Source organism: Macaca fascicularis, chromosome 18, assembly GCF_037993035.2.
Source record: "Macaca fascicularis isolate 582-1 chromosome 18, T2T-MFA8v1.1".
NCBI lineage: Eukaryota > Metazoa > Chordata > Mammalia > Primates > Cercopithecidae > Macaca > Macaca fascicularis.
Window position 1 is genome coordinate 55,143,241 of NC_088392.1, and position 16,461 is coordinate 55,159,701.

Sequence of the window (16,461 nt, forward strand, 5' to 3'; positions counted from 1 at the left end):
ATCAACCTAATGAAATAAAGCATGAAGACAAGATAAGAGAAAAAAGAATGAAAAGGAAAAAACAAAGCCTCCAAGAAATATGGTACTAGGTGAAAATTCAAAACCTACATTTGATTGGTGTACCTGAAAGTGACAGGGAGAATGGAACTAAGAAAGCACACTTCAGGATATTATCCAGGAGAACTTCCTCAATCTAGCAAGACAGGCCAACATTTAAATTCAGGAAATACAGACAACACCACAAAGATACTCCTCAAGAAGAGCAACCCCAAGACACATAATTGTCAGATTCACCAAGGTTGAAATGAAGGAAAAAATATTAAGGGCAGCCAGAGAGAAAGATCGGGTTACCCACAAAGGGAAGCCCATCAGACTAACAGTGGATCTCTCAGCAGAAATCCTACAAACCAGAAGAGAGTGGAGGCCAATATTCAACATTCTTAAAGAAAAGAATTTCCAACCCAGAATTTCCTATCCAGCCAAACTAAGCTTCATAAGTGAAGGAGAAATAAAATCCTTTACAGACAAGCAAATACTAAGGGATTTTGTCACCATCAGGCCTGCCTTACAAGAGCTCCTGAAGGAAGCACTAAATATGGAAGGGAAAAACCAGTACCAGCCACAGCAAAAACAAACCGAATTGTATATACCATCCACACTATGAAGAAACTGCATTAACTAATGGGCAAAATAACCAGCTAGCATCATAATGACAGGGTCAATTCACACATAACAATAATAACCTTAAATGTAAATGGGCTAAACGCCCCAATGAAAAGGCACAGATTGGCGAATTGGATAAAGAGTCAAGACCCATCAGTGTGCTGTATTCAGGAGACCCATCTCATGTGCAAAGACACACATAAGCTCAAAATAAAAGGATGGAGGAAGACTTACCAAGCAAATGGAAAGCAGAAAAAAAAAAAAAAAAAAAAAAAAAAGCAGAAGTTGCAATCCTAGTCTCTGATAAAACAGACTTTAAACCAACAAATATCAAAAAAGAAAAAGAAGGGCATTACATAATGGTGAAGGGATCAATGCAACAAGAAGAGCTAACAATCCTAAATATATATGCACCCAATACAGGAGCACCCAGATTCATAAAGCAAGTTCTTAGAGACTTACAAAGAGACTTATACTCCCACACAATAATAATGGGAGACTTTAACACCCTACTGTCAACATTAGATCAACGAGACAGAAGATTAACAAGGATATTCAGAACTTGAACTCAGCTTTGGACCAAGCAGACCTAATAGACATTTACAGAACTCTCCACCCAAATCAACAGAATATACATTCTTCTCAGCACCACATAGCACTTATTCTAAAATTGACCACATAATTGGAAGTAAAACACTGCTCAGCAAATGCAAAAGAATGAAAATCATAATAAACTGTCTCTCAGACCACAATGCAATCAAATTAGAACTCTGGATTAAGAAACTCACTCAAAAACGCACAACCACATGTAAACTGAACAACCTGCTCCTGAATGACTACTGGGTAAATAACAAAATTAAGTCAGAAATAAAGATGTTCTTTGAAACCAATGAGGAGAAAGACAGAATGTACCAGAATCTCTGGGATACAGCTATGGCAGTGTTTAGAGGGAAATTTATAACACCAAATGCCCACAGAAGAAAGCAGGAAAGAGCTAAAATCAACACCCTAACATCACAATTGAAAGAACTAGAGAAGCAAGAAGCAAATCCAAAAGTTAGCAAAAGACAAGAAATAACTAAGATCAGAGCAGAACTGAAGGAGATAGAGATGTGAAAAACCCTTCAAAAAATCAATGAATCCAGGAGCTGGTTTTTTGAAAAGATAAACAAAATAGATAGACCGCTAGCTAGACTAATAAAGAGGAAAAGAGAGAAGAATCAAATAGGCACAATAAAAATGATAAAGGCGAAATCACTACTGATCTCACAGAAATACAAATTACGATCAGAGAATACTATAAACACCCCTATGCAAATAAACTAGAAAATCTAGGAGAAATGGATAAATTCTTGGACACATACACCCTCCCAAAACTAAACAAAGAAGAAGTCGAATCCCTGAATAGACCAGTAACAAGTTCGGAAATTGAGGCAGTAATTAATAGTCTACCAACAACAACAACTGAAAAAGTCCCGAGACTAGATGGATTCATAGCCGAATTCTACCAGAGGTACAAACAGGAGCTGGTACCATTCCTTCTGAAACAATTCCAAGCAACAGAAAAAGAGGGACTCCACCCTAAATCATTTAAAGAGGTCAGCATCATCCTGATACCAACACCCGGCAGAGACACAACAAAAAAAGAACATTTTAGGCCAATATCCCTGATGAACATTTATGCAAAAATCCTCAATAACATACTGGCAAACTGAATCCAGCAGCATATCAAAACGGTTATCCACCACAATCAAGTCGGCTTCATCCTGGGATGCAAGGCTGGCTCAACATACACAAATCAATAAACGTAATCCATCATATAAACAGAACCAATGACAAAAACCACATGATTATCTCAATAGATGCAGAAAAGGCCTTCAATAAAATTCAACACCCTTTCATGCTAAAAACACTCAATAAACTAGGTATTGATGGAACATATCTCAAAATAATAAGAGCTATTTATGACAAACCCACAGCCAAAATCATACTGAATGGGCAAAAGCTGGAAGCATTCCCTTTGAAAACCAGCACAAGACAAGGATGCCCTCTCACCACTCCTATTCAATACAGTATTGGAATTTCTGCCCAGGGCAATCAGGCAAGAGAAAGAAATGAAGGGTATTCAAATAGGAAGAGAGGAAGTCAAATTATCTCTGTTTGCAGATGACGTGATTGTATATTTAGAAAGCCCCATCGTCTCAGCCCAAAACCTCGTTAAGCTGATAAGCAAATTCAGCAGTGTCAGGATACAAAACCAACGTGCAAAAATTACAAGCATTCCTATATAGCAGTAATAGACAACCAGAGAGCCAAATCATGAGCAAACTCCCATTCACAGTTGTTACAAAGAGAATAAAATACCTAGGAATACAACTTACGAGGGATATGAAGGACAAACCACTGCTCAAGGAAAGAAGAGATGACACAAACAAATGGAAAAACATTCTATGTTCATGGATAGGAAGAATCAGTATTGTGAAAATGGCCATACTGCCCAAAGTAATTTATAGATTCAATGCCATTCCCATCAAGCGCCATTGACTTTCTTCACAGAATTAGAAAAGACTACTTTAAATTTCATATGGAAACAAAAAAGAGCCTGTATAGCCAAGACAATCCTAAGCAAAAAGAACAAAGCTGGAGGCATCATGCTACCTAACTTAAACAATACTACAAGGCTATAGTAACCAAAACAGCATGGACCTGGTATCAAAACAAATATATAGACCAATAGAACACAACAGAGGCCTCAGAAATAACACCACACATCTACAACCATCTGATCTTTGACAAACCTGACAAAAACAAGCAATGGGGAGAGCATTCCCTATTTAATAAATGGTGTTGGGAAAACTGGCTAGCCATATGCAGAAAACTGAAACTGGACCCCTTCCTTACACCTCATACAGAAAATAACTCAAAATGGATTAAACACTTAGATGTAAGGCCTAAAATCATAAAAACCCTAGAAGAAAACCTAGGCAAAACCATTTAGGACATAGGCATGGGCAAAGACTTCATGACTAAAACACCAAAAGCAATGGCAACAAAAGCCAAAATTCACAAATGGGATCTAATTAAAGTAAAGAGCTTCTGCACAGCAAAAGAAACTAGCATTAGAGTGAAGAGGAAATCTACAGAATGGGAGAAAATTTTTGCAATCTACTCATCTGACAAAGGGCTAATATCCAGAATCTATAAGGAACTTAAACAAAGTTACAAGAAAAAAACAACCCCATCAAAAAGTGGACAAATGATACGAACAGACACTTTTCAAAAGGAGACATTTATGTCGCCAAAAAACATACGAAAATAAGCTCATCATCACTGGTCATTAGAAAAATGCAAATCAAAACCACAATGAGATACCATCTCATGCCAGTTAGAATGGCAATCATTGAAAAGTCAGGAAACAACAGATGCTGGAAGGATGTGGAGAAATAGGAATGCTTTTACACTGTTGGTGGGAGTGTAAACTAATTCAATCATTGTGGAAGACAGTGTGGCGATTCCTCAAGGATCTAGAACCAGAAATATCATTTGACGTAGCAATCCCATTACTGGGTATATACCCAAAGGATTATAAATCATTCTACTATAAAGATACATGCACACGTATGTTTATTGCAGCACTATTCATAGAAGCAAACACTTGGAACAGCCCCAAATGCCCATCAATGCTAGACTGGATAAAGAAAATGTGGCACATATACACCATGGAATTCTATGTAGCCAAAAAAAGAATGAGTTCATGTCCTTTGCAGGGATATGGATGAAGCTGGAAACCATCATTCTCAGCAAACTAACACAGGAACAGAAAACCAAACACTGTGTGTTCTCACTCATAAGTGGGAGTTGAACAATGAGAACATATGGGCACAGGGAGGGGAACATCACAAACCAGGGCCTGTTGGGGGGTGAGGGGCAAGGGGAGGGATAGCATTAGGAGAAATACCTAATGTAGATGATGGGTTGATGGGTAAAGCAAACCACCATGGCACCTGTATACCTATGCAGCAAACCTGCACATTCTGCACATGTATCCCAGAACCTAAAGTACATATATATATTAAAAAATCTCCCATCACAATGTTGTTCATTATTGTAAGGACTAATACCTCCAACTCTTCTCACCCCTCTCTCCCAATGTGACATTAAGATCTGTTCAGCCTGAGTTATCTTTGATGTCAGGTGTTTCCCTTGACCCAACAGGCAACATCATAAAGTTGGTGTGATCATTTCCTACATATGTGTACCAAAACTTCCAGAGCTGAATGTTTGTACCATTGTTTCAGGGGTCTCTTCCTTGCTAATTCATTAGATTTACATATTATGTAGTATATATAATTAATGGGTGCATTTTTCCATCCAAGGGCACTTTTTAAAAATTATAATTTTATAAAATCTCATTTATATAAGCTAGAGAGAAATGTTAATGGTTAGAATTTTTAGAGCTGTATCAAATAAGGGGAAGACTTGTATTGGCAATATCAGTTATTCATTGTCTTAAACTGTATCATGAAGCTCCTCATACCTGTGTCTCTCAGCTTTAGGATGATAAAGGAGTTTTAGACATTCTGCTCATGATGGCATTTGCACATTGTCTGAAAGGATTCTAAATTAGGCATTGCAGGTTCAACATTAACATTGGTTGAATAGATGAAAATTGTTGGTAGAAGGAACACCATGTCCTTTAGAGTCCAACCACAGTACATTAAAATGGACAGATGAGCAGTCGAGATGACCTCTGAGACAAGATTGAAAAGGAACACGTCTACATAAATAAATGAGAAGGAAATGAAAATAGCAAGGCCCTTCTATTTAAAATAACTAAATGAAGTACCAAAATGATTAAGTGAAAAGTGACTTTAATACCAAGGAATCTCTTTAGAACGAATGGAATTGTTGAGATAGAGTGAACTGATTAGTTATCAAGAAAGACAGACACTGGGATCTTGGTCACATTGCTTTCCAATACATCCAGTATTTATTATAGGAAATTTGAAATGTTCAGATCATAAAGCATCTTCAAGTAGCAAACAACCATTACTAAAATAGAGAGGTCAGATCTTTCAACTGTAGGTGAAAAGAACCAAAATGAAGTAAATCAGAAGCTTTAGATTTAAATGTGAATGCTGGAATGAAACTGATTTAAATGTGAATGTTGGAATGAGATTAAGAAGTTCTTATACTATATATAGTAAAATTTGTGAAATGAGGATATTTTAAAAATAAAAATAATACTTGGGATATATCTGAAAATTTAAAAATCTTCCCATTAATTTGATATGCAAAATGGGAAACTTGACAATGATTGTGTTAACAGCAATGAATTAATGTTACAATATTCAACAGCTGAGGATATAGTTTTAAATATATTAAGTTTAATTTTTTTTCAGTTTTTTAAAAAAACAAACCTTCAATAGAATGACAAGAGAAGACAGAGATAAGAGAAATTATTTTCAAAAGACACATGTCATAAAGGATTATTAGCCATAATATACAAAGAACTTTTAACTCTCAACAATAAGAAAACAACCCAGTTAAAAAATGGGCCAAAGATCTGAACAGACACCTCACCAAAGAAGATACGAAGATAGAAAGTAAGCATATGAAGAGATATTCAACATCATTAGGGAACTGCTAATTAAAATCAGAAGTATACACCTATTAGATTGACCAAATTCTAAAACACTGACATCAAATGCTGGAGAGGATATGGAGCAACAGGACACTTATTTGTTGCTGGTGGAAATGCAAAATGATACAATTACCTTGAAAGACAGTGCAGCAGTTTCTACAAAAGTAAACGTATTTTTACCCTATGATCCAGCAATGACACTCCTTGATATTAGGTTGGGGCAAAAGTAGTTAAATCAAAAAGTAATGGCAAAACCGCAATTACTTTTGCACCAACCTAAAATATTTACCCAAATGAGTTGAAAATTTATGTCCACACAAAAACCTACCCTGGATGTTTACATCAGCTTTATTCATAATTTTCAAAACAAGGAAACAACAAAAATGTCCTCCAATAGGTGAATACACCAATTAAATGTGGTACATCCAGGCAGTGGAATATTACTCAACACTAAAACAAAATGAACTATCAAGCCATGAAAAGCCATGAAGGAGACTTAAATGCATATTACTGAGTGAAAGAGGCCAATCTGAAAAGGCTACACACTGTATAATTTCAACGATATGACATTTCGGAAAAGGTCAAACTATGGAGCCAGGGAAAAGATGAGAGTGAGGTGCGGGGGAGGGATGAATGGGCAGAGCACAGAGGAGTTTCAGGGCAGTGAAACTATTCTGTATGATATCACAGTGATGGAAACATGTCATTTATGCATTTGTCAAAGCCCATAGAATGCACAACACCAAGAATGTACCCTAATGTAAACTGTGGACTTCAGGTGATGATGGGTTAATGTAGGTTCATTGATAGTAACAAATATACCATTCTGATGGAGGATGCCCATTGTGTGTGTGTGTGTGTGTGTGTGTGTGTGTGTGTGTGTGTAGGCAGATATATAAAAACTGTACTTTCCACTCAATTTTTGGGTGACCTAAATTGCTCTCAAATAAATTTTACTAAATAAATAAATGACACACTGTATGATTCCATTAGATAAAGTTCTAGAATAGGCAAAATTAGTTAGTGGTCATATAAGCCATGACGATGGTTTCCCCTGTTGGAGGAATGACTGGAAGGTCACATGAGCAGGACTTCTGGGGGCACTGGTAATCTACTTCTTGATCTTATTGGAAGTATACACTTTGTGAAAATTCATCGAGATATACACTTACTTGTGACCTCTTTGTATGTATATCTCAATGTCTTAGTATAAAGTATTTTAAAAGTAAAAAACACCCTGCCCAACTTTACATTTAAATTTAATTTCTTAGGAAGCATTTGTTTTCTTAAGCAGCAAGTAATCCGTGTTCATTTTTCTTCCAATAATTTTGGAAGAAATTAATGAAGTATTGATGGATTAGTTAGGATTCAACCAAGGGAAAAGTAAACATTCTAAGTATTTAAAATGATAAACTTTAATACAAGGAAATGATTACAAAGATGAAAGAACTGAGAAGCTAAATTGGGAACGGTGAATCAAATTAAAGATGAGCAGTCTCAGGAAGCCAAAGGCACTATCACTCATGATTCTCAAGGGATAAAAGGGAGGAGGTGGTGTCAATGAGGTTCAGGGTTCAGGGTCACTGGAAGAAGCTGGAGGTAAGGTGTAGGAGTGGAGGGGAGGCTGTGGCTGGAAAATACAGCCCATAGGGTCAGTTCCTGTGGAATGAACAGAGGTGGGGCAGGGCAAGGAATGGCCCTGAAGGTAACAGGCACAGATGGGCACACGTGGAAAATAAAGGATTCAGAAAAAAAGTTTTTCATTTTCATTTTCTTCTTCTACAGTAACTGTTACACTAGGCAAACTGATTTACTGGTATTTTTGATGGGCACCAAGTTTAGCTTCTGGGAACTGCGTTCAACACACATCTTGTAAATAAATAGAATTACCATTTTAGTTCTACATCCAATCTCCATAAACCAAATTTATACACGCGTAAGTTTATGAAAGCATTATTTGCCATCATTTTGAAGCTAATCAAAAGTATTAAGGAAGCATCTCTGCCTTTCAGATTAGATTTAGACAGTGGCCAATGCTCTGTCAGCTGCATTATTTTATTGGAATTGTAAACATAGGTATATGCTGGTGTTCTGAAGATCACCTTTCTTCAAAGTACATAATAAAGCCACACTTTGAAAACTAGACTTAGGAGGAGGTAGAAAGCCACACAATATCCTCAATATGACCACCACTCACTTTCTCCATTCCCCTCTATTCTGCTGAAAAATGGCGACGGCATATATCAGACTAATATTAAAGCACCAATTTTAGGCTCTTCTGTTTTCTAACATGGAAAGGTGATGACATATGATGACGTAAAATATATTTATTCATCCATTTTATGGCCAGACAAAACAAAGCTTAATGTGTGTGTGTGTGTGGGGGGTGCTTAATTGTACATAGCACTTTAAAAATTTAGCACACCTGCCTTCAACCATGCCCTACTTTTAATTCTAAGTAAAATCTCCCAATAAGCAGCATCTAAAATGTTATCCCTATCTCAAACACAGATTTGTTAGTGATTAAACCATTATTATCACCATCAAATTTTCATTCAGTTTATGCCATCAAAAATTTTGTCTCATTCTGGTTTATTACTCTGATATTAAATACATTTTATATTTTACAAATCATATAACCTTTAGAATAGAATGAAGCATTTTGGCATTTGCTTAATAGAAACCAGGAAGTGATGGTCAAGACAACTTCCATGTTATAGAGCTCACAGTTCAGATGGTTTCTGATAATAATACTAACAATAAATAAACAAAAAATAAAGAGAGTAAGTCTTTGTCTGGAACCTCACTAAAGGTGCGAAACTGAAAGGCATTGATAATATTTATTTAGCCATCTTGCTCCCCCTCAGCATTGATAATATTTAAACCCATTTTCTTTTCAGGCAAAGGAGAGGATCACTTTAAAGAGAAACAGTTCAATATTCATCTTAAGTTCTTTGTCTTAAACACACTCACCTAAAATTCAATGAAGGGACAGCATGAACTTTTCAAAACCATCTATATTCTTTGAAATGGCAGTTGATTATGGCACTTAAAGACTTCCCAAGCACTTCATCCAAGGATTGGTAAATCCTATTTATCTGCAATGAGAAAGCAGACTTTTATTTAGCTAAGCAATTCACACTTCTATATTTATTACACAAACAGGAAGCCAGAATTGGCAGATCTAGAACATATGATATTTTATAAATCCCCATATCCTCTACTAATAACGTATGCAATTTGGAACTTTGCTTTTCATTTGGTATAAGAAATATTTATAAAAATAGACATTTATGGTAGAAGTCATTTCACTGATGAGGACAGTGAGTCCCAGAGGGATGAAGTGATCATCCAAGATTTAAAAGCTGGTTAAAGATAGAGAGTGACCTGGAACCTCGGGTTCCTGATATAGCTCTATGGATTTAGTTGATTGTAAAACCAGAAATGGGAAAACATGGAATCTTCTTTGTTTTCCAAGCAGATAGTTTTCTGGAATATTTTATTGCCACAATTTTTACTAAAGCCAAGTAAAGTACTACTAAGATCAGAACGCTTGGACTAACATTTCCTCTGATGGATTGAGCTTGAGCAGTCTTAAGTAGATACCCTGTAAGAGTGGACTACAACAAGGTGGACTACAAAGGCAACCTAATGTTACTTAATAATCCATATGATTATGTTGTATAGTAATGACATATACATTGTAAATATTTCACAAGATTGGCTGTTAATTTTTCTTAACTAAGCTGAATGATTTTATATGCTTTTGCCTTCTGAGAAAATTTCTAAATAAGAACTGAAAGACACAGCTCTAGACTGCCCTCCCCAATGCCCAAGATCCCCAACCCTATGCCTGGGAGTGACCCAGGCACCCCACTCATCATCTCCCCTCAGCCAGTCCTCCCCAGTGTTCTCTTCCTCCTCACCCTTTCCTCCTTGCTTCTTCCTGTGAACAAACAGGCTTGGTGTTACTATCCCAGGTGCCAGATGGCTTGAAGCAGCAAAACTTTGAAGCTTAGGGAATCTCATGTTAAGATGCAGCAAAAGTGTGGGGAGGAGGGACACAGTAAAGTAAAAGGGACAAGGCATCTTGTGGCAATGGGGATGGAAAGGAAAGGGATGGAAGGAACCCAGCTCTGCACCTTTGCTGAGTGATGGGTGCCTTCTGCTTCTGACTCCCACCCCATGCTTTCCTCTCCCAACCCAGGTTATCTAAAATGAACACAATAATTATTTTAGCTTTCATGACTGGGTTCAGGCTTCCTATGATTTGAGGTACATAAAGAAAATTCTATAACAAAATCTTCCCCCCCTCTTATCTAAGTTATCAGGCATGTTCATTATTACGTGAGGTTTATTTATGATATGGTTTTGCTGTGTCCCCACCCAAATCTCATCTTGACTTGTAGTTCTCATAATCCCCACATATCATGGGAGGGGCCCAATAGGAGATAATTGACTCATGGAGGCTATTATCCCCATGCTGTTCTTGTGACAGTATAGGGGCTTTTCCCTCTTTGCTCGGCAATTCTTTCTCTTGCTGCCACATGAAGAAGGACGTGTTTGCTTCCACTTCCACCATGATTGTAAGTTTCCTGAGGCCTCACCAGCCATCTGGAACTGAGTCAGTTATACTTCTTCCCTTTATAAATTACCCAGTCATGGGCAGTTCTTTATAGTAGTGTGAGAATGACCTAATACAATTTAATATGATATAAAGAGACATTCACTACACAATTAACCACTGTTCTGTGACATTCGGACCCAAGTCTTTCCCCGTGCTATGATTCTAGGCACACACATCTGTTTGACATTCTTTGAATTAAATGTATTATTACAACAGTAGTACTTTCAGATATTTTTTGTTTCTTAAAGTACATGCTATTATTTCTTTTAAAATTGGAGTTGGAGTAGATTAGACCTATATATCTGAGAATAAGTTATATATTAAAAATATTTCTCCTCATGAACACAGCTCTCTAAGCCATAGTACCTGGAAAGAAATGAAAATCGCATACAATCTAATGTATTATATTTTCACCTTAGGCTATATCTATGTATATAATAAAGTGAGATAAACTTATATCCAGCTCTATCTGGTGATGTAGAATCACTCAAGAAATCACCTGGTATTGTTCTAGGGACCTCTTAGGATTTGGCTGCTGGTTGTTGCTCCTGTACCTGACAATTTTGGGAAGGATGACTTGCATATTTCTTTTTTCTTTGTGCAGGTCCAATGGGTTACTCTAGACTGCAGTAGATTTGGAGGGAGCCTAAACAATGCTCAGATAGAGACACTGTGTTAAAGTACCACATGGGTGGTCCAGGTTGACATCTTGACCAGGATCTATGATTCATAAAAGTTGCACCTTGGGTGGTCTCTGGATCACAAGCCAGCTTTAGATTCTGCTGTTCCTCTTCTACCAAGAAGTGGCCCCATTTCACCCCATATACCACAGATAATGATTAAAAGAAGTTAGTTGTCTAATCTGGAGGCAGATCCATCCCTACCATTCTTGGCTTCTATCCTGCATGGCAACTCCAGAGTATGCAGAGTTAAATACCCTCAATTCTTTCTACTCTTTCTTTCACCTGAGGGTGGCAGCTTCCCAAGTGGCTAGTGAATTAAAGGCATCAATCCTACTCTACTCTTCCTGCAGCCTACTGGACACTTGCAAAGCAAAATTGTCACATGAACATTGGGTGGGAATAAAAATGATACCTTTCTCCATTCTCTCTCTCTCTGAGACAAGGTCTTGCTCTCTTACCCATACTGAGTGCAGTGGCATGATTGTGGCTCACTGCAGCCTCAAACTCCTCAGGCTCAAGCAATCTTCCCATCTCAGCCTCCTGAGTAGCTGGGACTGCAGGTGCTCAGCACCACACTCAGTTAATTTTTGTATTTTTTGGAGATGAGATTTTGCTATGTTGCCCAGGCTGGTCTCAAATATCTGAGCTCAAACAATCCGCCCGCCTCAGCCTCCCAACATGGTGGGATTACAGGCATGAACCACCGTGCCTGGCCCCTTCTCTCTTTAAATTCTTATTTAAATTACAGGTCAGCTAACTTAAATTCTAGGATGGCTGACTTGTGGTTAGAAATTAAATTTTAGTGTCATGGTATAAAATAAAAATATTGTATTCTTTACTAAGCTCCCATAAAAGCTTTCAGCCAGGGTCTGGACTGGAGTTAGGAGCCAGTGTCTTACCACAGAGTACCATAAAGAAAGAAGTATTTCATTTATTTTGGGTGCTGCATTTTAGGCATATAGGTTGGATAGAAGTTGCAGGAGTCACATTTTTGCTTAATAAGAGGACCCCCTCAAATTGGAGGACGCAAAAACAGAATGGGCCACCTAAAAAGGTAGTGATCTTCATATCAATGATATCAATTTAAATAGAGGCTCAATAATCATTTGTAGTGGTGGGATTTGGTAAAGCATACATGTTTATCACACACTTATTATACATAAGTTGGGATATGTAGTCCTCTCAACCCAGATTCTGTGGGACCTAGCCAAGTATTAGACTGGAGAAGAGTTAACCTTTGTGTTATTATTCCTATTTATGCTTGGACTGATGTTCCTACCATAAATAGCGCTCTGTCCTCACTCTCTATTGTTTATTTTGATATATTCCCCTGTACTGCCACTACCTGATTATTATTTATTCATTGTCTCTTCACACCAGAATATAGCTCCACAAAGGCAGCAACTTTTTTCATTGTTGTGCACCTGATGCTTAGAATGATGGCTGGCACACAGTACGCCTGCAGTAATATTTATTGCATGAACAAATAAATGTATGAATGAACGTATATTTTTGGTTGTCACCAAATTTAAATCTGAGAAGTTTGTATTTTTCTTTCGCACAAAGATTTGCAAGTCAGATTAAAGCTTCTAGATGATGATTTTATTTCTACATAGAATAAATAAGATAGGGTGAAATATACGATTAGCAAGAATGTAGTAAAAGAAAAATCCTATTACACTTTCTTATTTTAAAATTTGTCTTCTTTTTCTTATAAATATTTGGTTCCATTTCCTTTCTCTTACCCCTGTGAACTTGCACCATATTAAAAATAATTTCATCACAATCTGAAGAATTCATGATTATTTTATTCACACTAAAAATATAAGGAATCCAAGCAGAAATTTTAGCTACTTTCATTATTATTCAAGAATGGGTAGCCTAAATATTAAAAGGAGGAATAAAAAGGTGCTCTCCAGGACTTCTTTTGAGGGTGTGACTTTTGTTCAGTGGTTCTCAATCAGGGTGATTTTGCCCCCAGGGGATACATGACAATGTCTGGAGACATTTTTGGTTGTGCAGGGTGGGTACATGCAACTGGCATCTAGTAGGTACAGGTCAGGATGCCGCTGAATATCTGGAAATTCACAGGACTACCACCCCCCAACCCCCAGCCAAATAATGAACAGTCCAAAATGTTGATTGTACCCGGGTTGAGATACCCTGGTAGGTGGTCCAAGTTCCTTTGAGTCCTAATACTATTCTGTAATTTTACCACAGGTCCCATCCAGACCTCTGAAGTTGAACAAGGTAAGTCTAAATTCCCTTTTGAAGCTTCCTGCAACTCTATATACCACGTGAATTCCTTCCTGCACCTCCCAGCTGTGCTCTTAGACCCTCTCTGTATTCCAGTCCTGAGTGTTGCCACACCACTCTTGGGACGTCTTTCATTGCAGCACCTGTTATCATTTTAAATTACCGTGAATTTTCTTATCCCTTTATAAGAATATGTGCAACTCTGGGCAGAGACTTATTGCTTGTTTTTTCATCATCTCTAGCACATAATTTTTAATGATGAATAGCCATCATCACTAAATGTTTGTTTGAATAAATGATTGATGGTGGAACAGTTAGCAAACACGAAGCTCATGTTTTCACATCTGGTTCCTGTACAGAGTTGCAGTATAAACTTACGCAAGTAATTTCACCAGATTATTAGTTATCGGCCTAAGAACGTCAAAGTGGCTTAGAAAGTTGTAGTAAAATGGATTTGGAATCATGGCCCTTGGACTAAACCCAGAATCACCCCAGACGCAAGGATATTAAGTCAGAGTCAGGGAGAGGACAGCTGAGAAATGGGCTTTTTGGACAGTTAAAAGCTGGAAACAGAATTAGTGCTATTGGATGCTTAGGCATCCTCTCTATTTTAAGGACTTGTTCTTGTTGACACAGAGCTCAGTATGAGAGGCAGAAATGTCTTGGGTGTCTTTACTTCCTATTAAGGGCATAGCTTATTTCTTCAAGCCCCTAGGATAAAGGGGCTGTGGCTGTGACAGTTTAGTTGTTCACATCCAGTGTGGCACCTTCGCGGAAGGGCAAGATCACACAGTCAGGCAGGCCTCTCCCATTAGGGATTCTGGGCCCGAAGGAAAGTGCCATTGAGACTGGCTGCATCAGCTCCTATGCTGGGCGGCAACCTCATTTCTGTGAAGTTTTTAAATCTTTGGACAAATAATCAGGGAAATTAATCTAATCTCAGAAGAGGTTGTGCATCTATAATTTGTTTCCATCAAATCACAGCCCAATGGTTGCAGAAACATGTGTGTACTTCACAATTCTGGGTATCCATATAGGCCACTACTGTGCCTCACTTTTCAGATACCTACTTTAATACTTATCTCTGATAGAACTTAACAAGACAGCAAGAAGATATTTGAGAAGTATAAGATAGTAGCAGAGAATTCGGTTTTATTCTTGATATTTCGCCAATAGAAGTGGATAAAAAGTTGTACCTTATCACTTAGGTTAAAGTAAGATAAGGCAGAGAGAACAATATTTGTAGAAAATAGCTGTCAACAGGAAAAAATATATACCTTCAGCAAAGAATGTAGAATTTTTCATGCCACAAAGCTGAAGACCTGCTGACATTCAGGAACACTTAAGAAATAATATGATGGCCTGCCTGTCAATCTCAGTTCAGCTGGGTATCCAGTCAACTGTTTTAAAGGTGCTGAGAAAAATGAAGGTGGTTTATAAAGGATTTACCAGCTGTTTCTTGCACAGCATTTTTTTTTAATTTCTGAAAGACTGGCTCTGTGTATCTTTCTGTTGCATTTTATTGTAAGGTTAAGACAGTTGGTTATCGAGATGATACTTGCATTTTTAAAAGGTAAGGTGGCTCATGCCTGTAGTCCCAGCACTTTCAGAGGCCAAGGCAAGCAGATCCCTTGAGCCCAGGAGTTCGAGACCAGCCTGGGCAACATGACAAAACCCCAGTGATTAAGTTTACTTAAGTATCTCAGAAATTTTGTAGAAATAAAAAATAATAATAATAATACAAAAATTAGCTGGGCATGGTGGTGCATACCTGTGGTCCCAGCTGCTCGGAAGGCTGAGGTGGGAGATAACCTGAGCCCAGGAGGTGAAGGTTGCAGTGAGCCAAGATTGTGCCACTGCATTTCAGCCTGGGTGACAGAGTGAGACCCTGTCTCAAAAAACAAACAAACAAACAAAATGTAAAAATAATTGGACTTACATGCTAATACTTATTAAAAATCAAGTTTTATTAAAAATAGATAAGAGACAACAAACATAGAGTTTTTAAAGTGCGTGTGTGTGTGTGTGTGTGTGTGTGTGTGTGTGTGTTTTAATCAAAGTAACTTTCCTTTTAGGAAATGTGGAAAATACGATAAATTGTGAAGAAAATTAGTATCAACCATATTCCACCTCACAGGAAACCCCTATGAAGATTTTATACATTTACTTCCAGTTACACACACACACACACACACACACACACACACACACAGGCATATGTTTGTGCATATATACACACACATCATAATTTTTAAGAAAGTAGTTGAGGGACTGTAAACTATATATAATTTTGTTTTAATATTTGAAACTTTTATGTCCTATTAGCAATCTATACATATTCAGCATGAATACTTCCTCCATTTATGGCTATGAAATTATTTTTATTCAACTTGCTCATTAAAGCATATGATACATATGAAGATCTGAGACATCAGTAGTGGCTGAATGATCCTTTATTTTATTCACGTACTTTATACACACATTCACACAGAACACATGTCAGCTACGTTTCAGGGTAAAGCAGTAAGTCACTATTTCATTTTTATATTAAGGTTTATTTTGTTATAGAAATTGCTACTGTACAAAAC

At 37.4% G+C, this 16,461-nt stretch overlaps 1 protein-coding gene across 30 annotated transcripts in view; it reads right to left on the minus strand.

The window, feature by feature from the left end:
* Positions 1 to 16,461, minus strand: part of DTNA (dystrobrevin alpha) — a 410,388-nt gene that overhangs the window by 199,867 nt on the left and 194,060 nt on the right. For all 30 annotated transcript variants that reach the window (XM_074022611.1, XM_065533928.1, XM_045377700.2 and 27 more), the window contains exon 2: positions 9,281 to 9,405. The gene's annotated coding sequence lies outside the window, so the exon portion shown is untranslated. The remainder of the gene's footprint in view (positions 1 to 9,280; positions 9,406 to 16,461) is intronic.